A 17,047-nucleotide genomic window follows, 5' to 3' on the forward strand; every position below is an offset into this window, starting at 1 on the left:
CTACTGCACAGGACCGAAAGAAGCTGCAGGAGGTTGTAAATCTAGTCAGCTCCATCTTGGGCACTAGCCTACAAGGTACCCGGGACATCTTTAGGGAGCGGTGTTCTCAGAAAGGCAGAGTCCATTATTAAGGACCTCCAGCTCCCAGGGCATGCCCTTTTCTCACTGTTACCCTCAGGAAGGAGGTACAGAAGCCTGAAGGCACACACTCAGCAATTCAGGAACAGCTTCTTCCTCTCTGCATCCGATTCCTAAATGGACATTGAACCCTTGAACACTACCTCACTTTTTAAATATATACAGTATTTCTGTTTTTGCACATTTTAAAAAATCTTTCCAATATACGCAATTGATTTACTTGTTTGTTTATTATTATGTTTTATTTTATTTATTATTATTTTTTTCTCTCTCTCTGCTAGATTTTGTATTGCATTGAACTGCTGCTGCTAAGTTAGCAAATTTCACGTCACATGCCGGTGATAATAAACCTGATTCTGATTATTCTTGCCTTAAACCTATGCCTTCTCGGCCACAGGTGATATGTAAACTGTGGTCAGGATTATGGAGAACTCTCTAAGAAAGGAAAACGAATGGCATTGGAATGTTAGGTGTTCAAAGTCAGGGGAACATCGTTGAAAATGGATTAATTAGAACAGAAAATCAAAGAGAGTCCATACAGCGTAGGGATTAAATCAAGACCAAGCAATTGATTGTGGAGTTCAGGAAGGGGAAGTCAGAACCACACCACTCCTCACTGAGGGGGCAGCAATGGAAATGGTGAGCAGCCTCGAGTTCGTCCATCTCTGCATCAGTCTGCTTTGGCTGCAGGAGTGGTGGCAGAAGACTGGATCTCTGCTGGCACTGTACCGTTGTTTAGGAAGCAAGGAAGGAATATCAATGTAATTATACGTGATGGATTAGCTATTGGACTCTGCACTCTTGGGATGGTGTCTTCACAGGTGAACCAGGGCCAGACATTCTTCTTGTCTGTGGATAGAGATCTGTTGGCTTCTGGGTATTGGCAGCAAGATGGAGACATCTGAGGAACAGCACTTGCTGCAGTAATTGTAACTACATCAAGCTCCCAAACACTCTGCCAAATGTTCACTGGGTACCAACAACTTCCTGACAGCTACTGGAAGCAGTTCCCAGAACACTGACCGAAGAAGAGCAAGATAATCTTGTAAAACATTACGAAGCCTTTCAGTTCCATATCAGTCAGTCTGGGAATACGAATCTGTTAAACAGTTTTCAGTTCTTGGGTGATACTGTTAGGAAACTGAATCTGATCCAGATAAAATGAAAACAAGTAACACAAACCTTTGAACTTCCCCAGCAGCAGCTCAATGGAATCAAGTGACTGAACACACTCTCCCCAGTGAAAGCAGACAGAGATTACTGTGTGTGTACATAAGCTTCTGTGTGGGAGTTTGTGTGTGTGTGTGTGAGAGAGAGAATGTATGTGTGCATCTGAGAGTGTGTGAGAGTGTATATGTATGCAAATGTGTGTGTGTGTGTGTATGTGTGTGTGTGAGAGAGAATGTATGTGTGCATCTGAGAGTATGTGAGAGAGAGTGTATATGTATGCATGTGTGTGGGTGTGAGAGAGAGAGAGAAAGAGTGTATGCGTGCGTCTGCGTGTGTGTGAGAGAGAGTGTATGTGTGCATCTGAGAGTGTGTGTGAGAGACAGAGTGTATATATATGCGTGTGTGTTTGTGCATTTCTTTATCCCTCTGCATGTGAATTTCTGTGAGTGTATGTGTATGGTTATCAGTGTGTGAGTGTGCGTGTACGTCAGTGATAACAGAATTATGATCTCATTTGGTATGGGACCAACAGGCCCTTCCTAGCAACATGGTGACAGAGGGAAAACAAACCCCAAGATATGAGAAAAGGACATTCAGGAAGGCACAGTAAAGCAGGTTCCTGTTGATAGGGAGAGCAGGGATCAGGGTGGGGTCACCAGAGGCTTCACTAGAGATTGGTGGGGTGGATGGGGAAGGAGAGAAGGAGGAGGGGTGCAGAAGGGTTTGGAGTCTCCCCTCTGTTTCCCTGCCTACACTGGGTGCCTGCCCTCTGTGTATCCCGTACACTGGGAGCCTCGAGGTTGGTAAGTCAGCAGTGTACAGTGACTTCAGTATCCCTGTCCCTCTAGCAGAGCCCTGCACTAGCACTGCTTGACCTTCTCATTCCTTACTCCCTATCCTGTCTGCCTGCTCCCTGCACTCAGTGTTAAACTGCTGTACTTACTGGTAGCTTTTTAGATTTACTTGTTAATTATACATCAAAACATACAATGAAATGCAACGTTTGTGTTAACAACCAACAGAACCTGAGGAAGTGCTGGAGTCAGCCTGCAAAGGTCACCATGTATTCCAGTGTCACCATAGCATGTGCATAAAGTTCAGAACAACATGCAGCCATCATGCAACAAGCAACAACAACAAAACAAACCCCTTTCCCACCCACAGGCAGAGAGGGGGCTCCAACCCCAGACCTCCGATCCCGGACTTGGACCTCTGACCTCGGCACTCACTGACCTGGGAGCTTCAACCTTTATACTCGCTGACCATGAGACCATAACACATAAGAGTAGAATTAGGCCACTCAGCCCATTGAGTCTGCTCCACCATTCCATCATGTTGATTTACTACCCTCTCAAATCCATTCTCATGTCTTTGACATCTTGACCAATCTGAAACCTATCAACATCTGCTTTAAATATACTCAATGACTTGGCCTCCATAGCCATCTGTGGCAATGAATTCCACAGATTCACCACCTTAAGAAAGAAATCCTTTTTCATCTCCATTCCAAATTGTCATCCCTTTAGTCTGAGACTGGGCCCCCTGGTCTTAGACTCTCAGATATAGGAAACATCCTCTCCACATCCACTCTATCTGGCATTTCAATATTTGATAAGTTTCAATGAGATCACCCCCCATTCTTCTAAACTCCAGGGAGGACAGGCGCAGAGGCATCAAACACTCCTTATGTGTTAACTCTTTCATTCCTGGAATAATTCTTGTAAACCTCCTCTAGATAAGGGGTCCAAATTGCTCACAATACTCCATGTATAGTTTGATCAGTGCTTTACAAAGCCTAAGCATCACATCCTTTCTCTTGTATTTTAGTCCTCTCGATTTGTCAGGCAAGATTTCCCTTTAAGGAAACCATGCTGACTTTGGCCTACTTTGTCATGTGCCTCCAAGTACCCCGAAACATCACCCTGAATGAAGGAATCCAACATCTTCCCAACCACTGAGGTCAGGCTAACTGGTCTATAACTTCCATTCTTCTGCCTACCTCCCTTCTTAAAGAGTGGAGTGACATTTGCAATTTTCTAGTCCTCTGGAACCACTTCAGAATCCAGTGATTCTTGAAAGATCAATACTAATGCCTTCACAATCTCTTCAGTTACCTTTTCAAAACCCAGGGTGTAGTCTATCTGGTCCAAGTGACCTATCTACCTTCAGACCTTTCAGCTTCCCAAGCACCTTCTCCTGAGTAAACACATTTCTCCCCTTGACATTCTTGAATTTTTGGCATACTACTACCATCTTCCTCAGACAAGGCTGAACAAAATAGTTATTAAGTTTGTTCGTCATTTCTTTGTCCCCATTTCTACCTTTCCAGCATTATTTTCCAGTAGTCCAACATCTATTCTCGCCTCTCTTTTACTGTACATCTGAAAAATCTTTAGGTATTCTCTTATTATTGGCTAGCTTATCTTCATCTTTTCTTTCATAATGTTTTTTTTTAGTTGCCTTCTGTTGGTTTTTAAATCCCCAATCCTCTAACTTAACTATATAACCATATAACAATTACAGCACGGAAACAGGCCATCTTGGCCCTTCTAGTCCGTGCTGAACTCTTACTCTCACCTAGTCCCACCGATCTGCAATCAGCCCATAACCCTCCAACCCAAATTGTCCAGTTTAACTTTAAACAAAACATCGAACCTGCCTCAACCACTTCTGCTGGAAGCTCGTTCCACACAACTCTCTGAGTAAAGAAGTTCCCCAAGTTTACCCCTAAACTTTTGCCCTTTAACTCTCAACTCATGTCCTCTTGTTTGAATCTCCCCCACTCTCAATGAAAAAAGCCTATCCACGTCAACTCTATCTATCCCCCTCATAATTTTAAATACCTCTATCAAGACCCCCCTCAACCTTCTACGTTCCAAAGAATAAAGACCCAACTTGTTCAACCTTTTTCTATAACTTGGGTGTTGAAACCCAGGTAGCATTCTAGTAAATCTTCTCTGTACTCTCAATTTTTTTGACATCTTTCCTATAATTCGGTGACCAAAACTGTTCACAATACTCCAAATTTGGCCTTACCAATGCCTTGTACAATTTCAACATTACATCCCAACTCCTGTACTCAATGCTCTGATTTATAAAGGCCAGCATGCCGAAAGCTTTCTTCACCACCCTATCCACATGAGATTCCACCTTCAGGGAACTATGCACCATTATTCCTAGATCCCTCTGTTCTACTGCATTATTCAATGCCCTACCATTTACCATGTATGTCCTATTTTGATTAGTCCTACCAAAATGTAGCACCTCACATTTATTAGCATTAAACTCCATCTGCCATCTTTCAGCCCACTCTTCGAACTGGCCTAAATCGCTCTGCAAGCTTTGATAACCTACTTCATTATCCACAACTCCACCTAGCTTAGTATCATCTGCATACTTACTCATCCAATTTACCACCCCATCATCCAGATCATTAATGTATATGACAAATAACATTGAACCCAGTACAGATCTCTGAGGCACACCACTAGTCACCGACCTGAATCCATTTTACTACTTCAATATTAATACCTAATGATTGAACCTTCCTAACCAACCTTCCACGTGGGACCTTGTCAAAGGCCTTACTGAAGTCCATATAGACAACATCCACCGCTTTACCCTCGTCAACTTTCCTAGTAACCTCTTCAAAAAATTCAATAAGATTTGTCAAACATGACCTTCCATGCACAAATCCATGTTGACTTTTCCTAATCAGACCCTGTCTATCCAGATAATTATATATACCATCCCTAAGAATACTTTCCATCAATTTACTCACCACTAACATCAAACTCACAGGCCGATAACTGCTAGGTTTATTCTTAGGACCCTTTTAAAACAATGGAACAACATGAGCAATACGCCAATCCTCTGGCACCATGGCCGTCTCTAATGACATTTGAAATATTTCTGTCAGAGCCCCTGCTATTTCCACACTAACTTCCCTCAAGGTCCTAGGGAATATCCTGTCAGGACCCGGAGATTTATCCACTTTTATATTCCTTAAAAGCTCCAGTACTTCCTCTTCTTTAGTCATCACAGTTTCCATAACTTCCCTACCTGTTTCTCTTATCTTACCCAATTCAATATCCTTCTCTTTAGTGAATACCGAAGAAAAGAAATTGTTCAGAATCTCCCCCATCTCTTTTGGCTCCACACATAGCTGTCCACTCTGATTGTCTAAGGGACCAATTTTATCCCTCACTATCCTTTTGCTATTAATATAATGGTAGAAACCCTTGGGATTTATTTTCACCTTAATTGCCAAAGCAACCTCATAGCTTTTAGCTTTTCTAATTTCTTTCTTAAAATTCTTTTTACATTCTTTATATTCCTCGAGTACCTCATATTCTCCATGCTGCCTATATTTATTGTAGATATCTCTCTTTTTCCAAACCAAGTTTCCAATATCCCTTGAAAACCATGGCTCTCTCAAACTTTTAACCTTTCCTTTTATCCTAACAGGAAAATAAAGATTCTGTACTCTGAAAATTTCACCTTTAAATGACCTCCATTTCTCTATTACGTTCTTCCCATAAAACAAATTGTCCCAATCCACTCCTTCTAAATCCTTTCGCATCTCCTCAAAGTTAGCCTTTCTCCAATCAAAAATCTCAACCCTGGGTCCAGACCTATCCTTCTCCATAATTATATTGAAACTAATAGCATTGTGATCACTGGACATGAGGTGCTCCCCAACACATACCTCCGTCACCTGACCCATCTCATTCCCTAATAGGAGATCCAATGCTGCCCCTTCTCTTGGTGGTCCCTCTATGTATTGCTGCAAAAAACTATCCTGCACACATTTTACAAACTCCAAACCATCCAGCCCTTTTACAGTATGGGTTTCCCAGTCTATGTGTGGAAAATTAAAATCTCCCAAAATTGCAACCTTGAGCTTACTACAAATATCTGCTATCTCCTTACAAATTTGCTCCTCCAATTCTCGCTCCCCATTTGGTGGTCTATAATACACCCTCATAAGAGTTACTACACCTTTCCCATTCCTCAATTCCACCCAAATAGCTTCACTAGATGAGCCCTCTAATCTATCCTGCCAGAGCACCGCTGTAATACTTTCTCAGACAAGCAATGCAACACCTCCCCCTCTTGTCCCTCTGATTCTATCACACCTGAAGCAATTAAATTCAGGAATATTTAGTTGCCAATCACACCCTTTGTCACAATGGTGGGGGCATTGGGAGCAAGGGTGGACCCAAATGCAAGACACATCTTGTGAGGTTACTTAGATTTAGTTTATTGTTCAATACCAGGCAGGAGCAGGAGTAGCGAACTGGACAAGGGCTCAGGACTACGACTAGGCTGGGACCAAGGGTCTGGGCTTGGACTCGGAATCGGCTCCCAGAACTAGAGGAGACATGAAGAGGCTAGGGTATGGACTCCGAGCCCGAGACTGGGCAAGGACCCAGTACCTGGGTCTTGCCTCGGGCTCGGACCCCAAAACCAGGCATGGACATGACATGGGCTAGGGAGAGGAGGAACATGGAAAACAGAGTCTCGGTCTCGGGGATCAGGTACATGGAACAATGGACACATACTCAGAACACAGAGTCGGGACCCCTCCTTGGGTACAGGACATAGGGCCTGGACTTGCACACAGAACAGAGAGCCGGGACCCCTCCTTGGGTACAGGACATAGGGCCGGGACTCATGACCCTCCACGGGGCAATGGCAAGACGGCCTGACTTACCCCACAGAGGCGAGGACAAGATGAGTCAAGACATGACTCTCCGCGGGGCAACGGCAAGACGGCCTGACTTACCCCACAGAGGCGAGGACAAGACAAGACAAGACCAACACGAGTGAACACCAGACAGTACTTATCTAGCTCCGGTGATGGAACTAGACCAAAGTGCAGGCGGGGGCTGCAGACGAGGGCTAGAGGCGAGAGGGGCAGAGAAGGGATTCAGACAAGGGGGTAGGACAGGAATCACAGACCACTAGGGCCAGGACTTGACTCAGAACTGGGAAGCCGCCAGGGCCAGGACTTTACTTGGTACCTGAATGCCGCCAGAGCCAGGACTTGACTTGCAGCCTTCGGGTAGTGGCGAGCTCTCGACTCGGCCCGGGAACAGTAGACAGCAGTTCTTGATTCCCTCCGGCGGGTTAACTGACTGACCCACCTCGGTGAGGAAACTTTGCAGGCTCGCTTTGGCGAGGTAACTGGACAGGGGTGCTCCAGTGAGGAGAGGCAAATTACCGGCACTCGCTTCGGCAGAGACTAGGCTTGCTCCGGCCAGATGACATCGACACACCGTACCTTAAATGACTTTGCAGACGCTCCCGCGCCGAACGGCTGAAAGCCGGAGACTATAAACTACCGGTTCAGCCGAGTGTTAATTGCCTCTAATCACCAAAGTCAAGGGACATGGGAAAATGGGGAATCAACGGTCCGGATCGTAACATAAACAAGGTAAATTTAAAGGGACCCCGATCCGGACCATGACACCCTTCCTGTAACCATGTTTCACTAATAGCTACCACATCATACTTCCAGGTATCAATCCATGCTTTAAGCTCCTCCACCTTTCTTATAATGCTCCTAGCATTAAAATAAATGCATTTAAGAAATTTTCCACCTTTTACTCTCTGTCTATCACTAACGTTGCAAACAACTTTACTATTTTCTTTTTCTTCCTTCTTCCCTACATCAGTTCCTACACTCGGGATCCCCTCCTCCCTCATATCTAGTTTAAATCCACCGGAGCCTCTCTAGCAAATCTACCTGCAAGAATATTTGTCCCCCTCCAGTTTAGATGTAGACCGTCCCACTGGAACAGGTCCCACCTTCCCAATTATCTATAAATCTGAAGCCCTCCCTCCTGCACCATGTCTTCAGCCACGTGTTGATCTGAGTTATCTTACTATTTCTAAACCCGCCTGCACTTGGCACTAAACAACAGGAATTCTGCAGATGCTGGAAATTCAAGCAACATACATCAAAGTTGCTGGTGAACGCAGCAGGCCAAGCAGCATCTATAGGAAGAGGTGCAGTCGACGTTTCAGGCCGAGACCCTTTGTCAGGACTTACGAAGGGTCTCGGCCTGAAACGTCGACTGCACCTCTTCCTATAGATGCTGCTTGGCCTGCTGCGTTCACCAGCAACTTTGATGTACGTTGCCTGCACTTGGCACTGGTAGCTTCCTACTAATTTTTGCTATATTAAGCGCCCTTGTGTTCTTTTATGCTGTCTTCAACTTCCTATTTTAGCCACCTTTGCCAGGGCATCAAAAAGAGGGCCTAGGGTTATGAAAAGAGGAAGCAGTTATAAAGCAGATAAGAAAGGTAGTTTCATATTACACATAGAGTGGTTGATTAAGAGAGAGGAGGTGGTGGAATTAGATATAATCACCACGAGTATGAGGTAATGTATTTAGACAGACACAGAAGCTTAGAAGGATGTGGTCCGGATGCAGGCAAATGAGATTAGAGTAGATTGGCATGAATGAGTCAGACTGAAAGGCCTGTTTCTGTATCATACAATCTGATGACCCAGTGGGTAGGATACTTTCTGTGGAGAACAAGGCAGTGGTAATGTTCATCACAGAAAAACAATGGTCTCTTGTCTGAACAGTCTGGAAGAAATCAAAAATTTGAGACCTTGGGAATGGGAAAGGCACTGCATAAATAGAAGTCCACCCCTTGAGTCTCAGCTGGGCTGAGTTTCCTCTTCCTAGTCTCCTGGTTGAAGAGACAGGGATCACATCCTCTGGGATCTGTCTTTTCTCTTGGTGGTGCAGTTGTAGCCAAATTGGCGCGGGAGGCCTCACGCATTAATTAGCAAGAGGAAATAAAAATAAGGAAGGAACAAGCAGAGCGGCCATTGTGTGAGTGGGCCGGTGTTAGAGCGGGGAGACTTTGGTTCATCAGGCTTGGGTGAGATATGTATCTGGAAAGTTTCTTCTTCTTCATTCTTCATTCTTTGTCAGTTAGTGCAGCAAGAATGGCTCCAGGTTCTGTGTTGTGAACCTTTTGAGAGATGTGTGAATTCAGGGAGACCTCCAGCCTCCCGGATAACCACATCTGCACCAGGTACACCGAACTGCAGCTCCTCGGAGAACGTGTCAAGGAACTGGAGTTGCATCTCAATGACCTTTGGCTTATATGGGAGACTGAAGAAGGGATAGATAAGACCTACAGGGAGGTAGTCACCCCTAAGTTGCAGGAGGCAGGAAAATAGGTGACTATCAGGAGGGGCAAGGGAAATGGGCAGTCAGTACAGATAATCCCTGTAATAAGTATACCATTTAAATACTGTTGAGGGAGATGACCTACTGGGGGGGGGGCAGTGAAGATCTGCAGTGACCAGGTCTCTGGCACTGAGTCTGACGCTGTGGTTCAGAAGGGAAGGGGGAGAAGAGGACTGCGGTATTGAAGGACTGCGGTATTGATAGGGGATTCCTATAGTGATAGGGATAGGGGATAGAGGAACAGACACGAGTTCTGTGTACGGATAGAGACACCCGGATGGTATGTTGTCTCCCAGGTGCCAGGGTCAAGGATGTCTCGGATCAGGGCCACGATATTTAAAAGGGGGAAGCTAAACAGCTGGAAGTCTTGGTACATATTGGCACCGATGATATGGGTCCTGAAGAGCGAATTTACGGAGTTAGGTAGAAAGCTGAAAAGTAGGACCTCCAGGGTAGTAACCTCTTGATTACTGGCTGTGCCAGTGAGGATAAGAATAGGATGATTTGGCAGATGAATACGCGGCCGAGAAACTGGTGCAGGGGGCAGGGTTGCAGGTTACTGCGATCTCTTCTGGGGAAAGTACAACCTGTAGAAAAGGCATGGGTTGCACCTGTCCCCAAGGGGGATCAATATCTCTGCAGGCAGGTTTGCTAGAGCTGTTGGGGAAGGTTAAAACTAATTTCACAGGGGGATGTGAACCGGAATGCTATGGGCGAGGATAGGGCTGCTGGTTTACAGGCAGAGGTAGTGTGTAGTGAGACTATCAGGAAGGGCAGGCAGATGACAGGGAAAAAATACAGTCAGTGGAATGAGTTGCAGTGTAAAAATGGGACAAAATCAAAAAGGGTGATGGATACAGGACTGAAGGTGTTATATTTGAATGCATGTAGTATACCGAATAAGGTGGATGAACTTGTCGCACAGTTAGACATTGGCATGTATGATGGTATTGGCATCATTGAGCCATGGCTGAAAGAAAATTATAGTTGGGAGCTTAACATCCAAGGAAATACACTGTATCAAAAAAATAGGCAGGTAGGCAAAGGGCTCTGTTTGTAGAAAAATGCATGTCAAAAGGGCAATGTTATGATAGTCATGAGGATTTCAATATGCAAGTAAATTGCAAAAAATCAGCTTGGTGCTGGATCTTCAGAGTGAATTTCTAGAGTGCCTACAAGATGGCTTTCTAGAGCAGCTCGTGTTTGAGCCAACTAGGGGATCAGCTACTCTGGATTAGGTGTTGTACATTATGTACTGGAATTGATTAGAGAACTTAAGGCTAAGGAACCCTTAGGGGAGAGTGAAATGATAGAATTCACCCTGCAGTTTGAGAAGGAGAAGCTGAAGTCAGAGGTATATAGAAACATAGAAAATAGGTGCAGGAGTAGGCCATTCGGCCCTTCGAGCCTGCACCGCCATTTATTATGATCATGGCTGATCATCCAACTCAGAACCCCGCCCCAGCCTTCCCTCCATACCCCCTGATCCCCGTAGCCACAAGGGCCATATCTAACTCCCTCTTAAATATAGCCAATGAACTGGCCTCAATTGTTTCCTGTGGCAGAGAATTCCACAGATTCACCACTCTCTGTGTGAAGAAGTTTTTCCTAATCTCGGTCCTAAAAGGCTTCCCCTCTATCCTCAGACTGTGGCCCCTCGTTCTGGACTTCCCCAACATCGGGAACAATCTTCCTGCATCTAGCCTGTCCAATCCCTTTAGGATCTTATACGTTTCAATCAGATCACTAGCATGAATGATGGCAGAGCAGCAATGGCTGAAATTTCTGGGAGCAATTCGGGAAGCGTCGGATATCTACATCCCAAACAAGAAGTATTGTGAAGGTAGGATGATGCAACCACGGCTAACAAGGGAAGTCAAAGCCAATATACAAGTCAAAGAGAGGGCATATTATAGAGCAAAAATCAGTGGGAACTTAGAGGATTGGGAAGCTTTTAAAAACCAACAGAAAGCAACTAAAAAAGGCATTAGAAGGGAAAATATGGAATACAAAGGTAAGTTAGCCAATAATATTAAAGAGGATTCCAAAAGTTTCTTCAGGTATATAAAGAAGGTGTATAAAGAGGCAACAGTAGATATCAGGCCACTACAAAATGATGCTGGAGAGTTAGTAATGGGGTCAAGGAAATAGCGGACAAACTGAGTAAGAAACCTGTATCAGTCTTCACTATGGAAGACGCTAGCAGAATGCCAGAAGCTCAAGAGTGCTGGGGGCAGAAGTGAGTGCAGTTGCTTTGACTAGGGAGAAGGTGCTTGGGAAGCTGAAAGGTCTGAAGGTAGATAGGTCACTTGGACCAGACGGACTACAGGTTTCTGAAAAGGTAACTGAAGTGTAAAAATGCAGGTATTAGTAATGATCGTTCAAGAATCACTAGATCCTGGAATGGTTCTGGAGGACTGACAAATGGTAAATGTCACTCCACTCTTGAAAAATGGAGGCAAAAGGAAGGAAATTATAGGCCAGTAAGCCTGATTTTAGTGGCTGGGAAGATGTTGGAGTTGATTTTTAAAGAAGTGGGTTCAAGGTACTTGGAGGCACATGATAAACTGTGCATGGTTTCCTTACGGGAAAATCTTGTCTGACAAATCAGTTCAAATTCTTTGAGGAGATAACAAGCAGGATAGACCAAGGAGAATTGGTAGATGCTGTGTACTTGGATTTTCAGAAGGCCCTTATCAAGTTGCTGCACGTGAGGCTACTTAACAAGAACCCATGGTATTACAGGAAAGATGCTAACATGGATAGAGCATTAGCTGATTGGTAGAAGGCAAAGAGCAGGAATAAACGGAGCCCTTTCTGATTGACTGCCAGTGACTAGTGGTGTTCTACAGGGGTCCATGTGGAACCGCTTATTTTTCCATTGTACGTCAGTGATTTGGATGACACAATTGATGGCTTTTTGGCCAAGTTTGCAGATGATACAACATTAGGTGGAGGGGCAGGAAGTGTTGAGGAAGCAGAGAGGCTGCAGAAGGACTAGAATAGATTAGGAGAATGAGCAAAGAAGTGGTAGATGGAATACACTGTTCGGAAGTGTATGGCCATGCACTTTGGCAGAAGGAATAAAAGCATAGACTCTTTTCTAAACAGGGAAAAAACTCAAAAATCCTGAGGTGCAAAGGGTCTTAGGAGTCCTCGTGCAATTTGCAAGCTGAGTTAGTGGTGAGGAAGGCAAATGCAATGTTAAGATTCATTTTGAGAAGAGTAGAATATCAAAGCAAGGATGTAATGTTTGAGGCTTTATAAGTCACTGGTGAGGCCTCACTTGGAGTACTGTGAGCAGTTTTGGGCCTCTTATTTAAGAAATGATGTATTGAAATTCAAGAGGATTTAGAGGAGGTTCACAAGAATGATTCTGGGAAGGAAAGGCTTATCGTATGAGGAGAAATTGATGGCTCTGGGTCTGTACTCGCTGGAATTTAGAAGAATGTTGGTGGGAGAGGGGGCGATCTCATTGAAGGTTATAAAATGTTGAAAGGCCTAGGTAGAGTGGCTTTTGAGAGGATAGTGGGGGTGTCAAGTACCACAGGGCATAACCTCAGAATAGAGGGACACCTTTTTAGAACAGAGATGAGGAGGAATTTCTCTAACCAGAGGGTTGTGAATCTGTGGAATTCATTGCCTCAGGCCACTGTGGAGGCCAGGTCACTGGGTGCATTTAAGGTGGAGGTTGATGGGTTTTTGATTAGCCAGGATGTTAAAAGTTGCAGAGAGAAGGCAAGAGAATGGGGGTCGAGAAGGAATGGATCAGCCATCAGACTTGATGAGCCAAATGGCCCAATTCTGTTCCTGTCTTATGATCTTATGGATGATAAATTTTGGAGTTTCCAGAGGGCATTCAAACACTCCTGGACGTTGTGCTGTTTGCACAAAACTGGGTGGGGAGGTTGAGAGATGTATACTAAAATTGTAGACAGCATGGAAGGTTTTGTTAAATTACACATGGATCTTGATCAGCTAGCTACGTGGCCTGAGGATTGGCAAGTGACTTTCAATGCAGATAAATGTGAGATTTGCATTTTTGGAGATCAAACTAGGGTAGGGTTTGTACAGTGAATGGTAGGCCCCAGGATGTGTTATTTACATTAAACTGCAAGTGCATAGTTTGCTGAAATTTCATAAGGTGACTCTGACATTTTCTATAAATACTTCTGCACCTAACATCGCTTTACATATATACAATCAATCTATGCATATAAGCTAATCTTATGTCCTCAGTCAAACAATTACTTGTACATCATGTTTTATAGGATTACTTTTATATTTATATTTGTGTTTTTTTATTGCGTTCTTCATGCTTACTGTGTTTTTTCATGCTTCATCAGATCCTGAGTAAAAATCATTTCATTCTCCTTTACATTGGTTTACTGACAAATGACAATAAACAACCTTGAATCTCGAAAGCAGCATTACAGGTAGAAGGCGCTTGGCATGCTGGCCTTCATCAGTCAGGGAATCAAGTATGGGAGGTTATGTTGCAGTTCTGTAAGACATTGGTGAGGACACACCAAGTATTGTGTACAGTTTAGGGCATCAGATTATAGGAAAGATGTTGTTAAACTAGAAAGAGTGCAGAAAAGGTTCACCAGGATGTTGCCGAGGCGTGGGGGTCTGAGTTACGAGGAGAGGTTGTGTCAACTAGGACTTTATTCCCTGGAACGTACAGACTGAGAGGTAACCTGATAAAAGCATATGACATCGTGAGGGGTATAGACAGGGTGAAAGCACATTGTCTTTTTCACAGGTAGAGGCCGCTAAAAATAAGAGGGCATAGGTTTAAGACAGAGATGAGACATTTAAAAGGGACATCAGGGGCAGCTTCTTCATGTAGAGTGGTGAGACTATGGAACGTGCGGCCAACAATAGCAGCTGAGGCAGGCAGATCAGTAATATTTAAAAGACAGCTAGATAAATACACAGACAGTAGAGATATCAAGGGCTGTGGGCAGAAGGGACAAGCTCGCTGGGCAACACAGCTGGCATGGATGAGTTGGATCAAAGGATCTGTTTCCATGCTGTATAACTTATTGACACTAACAGGCTAGCTAGAAGGGAAATGTCTACAGTTAGTGTCAACTTCCACAAAGGTTTAAACCTAGGTCCTTGTGCACCATATCTGCTCCCAAACTTGACGAAACACACTGAGGTCAGAGGATTGCAATGTGTACTAACATTCAGACTCAGTCAAAGGGTTTGGTTCATATACAGGGCTCAGGTCTCCTCTGAGCTCTGACTTGAGTTCCAATAGATTAGAGATACTCTCACAAAATAAAAAGAATTCTGAAGTTGCCAGGAGGCCTGGAAATGTTTGAAGGCAGGAACAGAATGTCAAAACTTTACAAGAAAAACCAAGCACCGATTGTGCAGACAGTCTGAAATGTGCCAATACTATGCATGGGTAGTTGTGTTTAATCAAACGAGATGCTCAAGCCCGGTAAACATAGCCAGTTCTCTTTCTGCACAGGCTCGACCTTCTTCTGAAGATTAAACAAAGATGAGGGTGTCACCGTGGTGCAGTTCCAAAGTCCCGCATCCATTGCGCATTCTCCCTGTGACCGCTAGGCTTCCCTGTGGTTCTCCAGTTCACTCCCACATCCCAATGATGCGCACTGGGTCATAGAGGCACCGAATCATATAGGCCCTTTGACCTAAAAGGGTTTGTACTAACGTTCCCATCTAAACTGCTCCCATTTGGCTCATATGCCTCTACACCAGTGATTCCCAACCTGGGGTCCACAGACCCTTTGCATAATGTATTGGTCCATGGCATGGAAAAGGTTAGGAATCCCTGCAAACTTTTCCTATCCATGTACCTGTCCAACAACGCTTTAAATATTTTACCTGACTCATCCACTCCCTCTGGCAGCTTATTCCATAGAATGGGCACTCTGTGTGAAAGATCTATCCTTCAAGTTCCTATTAAGTCTCTCCCCCTTCACCTTAAACCTTTGCTCTCTACTTGTTGAATCCACAACCCCAAAAACAAGACATATTCGCCCTATCTCTGCCCCTCGTGATTTAATCATATAAATAGTAGGTTAATTGGCCATTGTAAATTGCCCCCAGGGCACTGCTGAATGATACAGTTTGTTAGAAGCTGATGGACTGTCCGTTTTGGGTTTCTTCAGAATTTAATTCTGTTAATAAATTTTCTATTATTTCTCTTCTTGGTTCTTCAATTCCTCTATCTTTAAGTAATTTAACTAATAATTATGTAGTTAAACATTCTTTGAGGATTTGGTTACAATTTAGAAAATTCTTTGGGTTATTTAGTTTTTCACTCTCTTGTCTCATTTTTTCTAATTTTTTTTTAAACCTTCTTTGACTGAACTAGTTTTTCAAGAGTGGAATAGACTAGGTAATTAAATGTTTTCAGGATCTGTTTGTTGGAGATAGTCTTTCCTTATTTGATCAACTATCTATTAAATATAATCTTTGTAAAGGTCACTTTTTTAGATATTTACAAATTAGAGACTTCTTGCATTCTCAACTTCATACATTTCCTAAATGTCCAGATAAGAATTTAATTGATACAATTTTTACTTTGAAACCTTTTCATGAAGGATCTATTTCTAATATTTATGGTATGCTGTTGGCAATGAGAAACATTCCGTTAGACAAAATTAAAAACCTCTGGGAACAAGACTTACAGATTTCAATTGATGAGGATACTTGGAATGGAATTTTTAAACTTGTTCGCACCTCTTCGTCATGTGCGCTCACTCTCTTTTACAATTTAAAGTGATTCATAGAGCCTACATGACTAAAGATAAGCTCTCGTGTTTTTACTCAGATTTTTCTCCATACTGTAATAGGTGTAATGTCGAAGAGGCCTCTCTAATTCATATGTTTTAGTCCTGCCCGCGGCTTGATAAATTTTGGAAAGAAGTATTTCAAACTTCCTCGGAGCTTTTTAAATTAAACTTTAAACCCAACCCTCTGACTGCCTTGTTTGGCATTGTTGGAGGAAATAATTTTATTCTTAAGCTGAATGATTTGCATATTTTGGCTTTTATTTCTCTTTTAGCCAGAAGAGTTTTGTTGCTTAAATGGAAAAATGCCGCTCCACCTGCTCATGCCCATTGGTTGATTGATGTTATGTCAAGCTTAAATCTAGAGAAGATTAGGTGTTCTATTTCTATACCTAGACAAGGTCTTTTCACATTATGGGGACCTTTTTGGAACTACTTTCACAATCTTCGACTTGTTCAACAATGATGACGGCTATTATATGTTTGAATTTATGACTATATGTCAGAGATTTTTTTTCTTTTCTTTTAACTAAACAGCCTTTTTTCCCTTTTTTTCTGTTTTGTTATGGGGTTTTGATTTTGCTTTATATTAGAATAAAATATACCTTTTCAATATTATGGTTAATTTACTATACATAGTTATAGGGCATTTCAACCTTGTTTCTGTTTCCATAATATCATAATGTATTTTGTATTCGTCTATGCAAGTAATTAATAAAAATATTGAAAAAGAAAAGAAGCTGATGGGAA

At 43.2% G+C, this 17,047-nt stretch overlaps 1 long non-coding RNA gene across 2 annotated transcripts in view; it reads left to right on the forward strand.

Moving 5' to 3' along the window:
* Positions 1-17,047, forward strand: part of LOC134337419 (uncharacterized) — a 36,619-nt gene that overhangs the window by 4,377 nt on the left and 15,195 nt on the right. The gene's annotated exons all lie outside the window — the stretch shown is intronic.

This window comes from Mobula hypostoma, chromosome 1 (genome assembly GCF_963921235.1).
Source record: "Mobula hypostoma chromosome 1, sMobHyp1.1, whole genome shotgun sequence".
Classification (NCBI taxonomy): Eukaryota; Metazoa; Chordata; class Chondrichthyes; order Myliobatiformes; family Myliobatidae; genus Mobula; species Mobula hypostoma.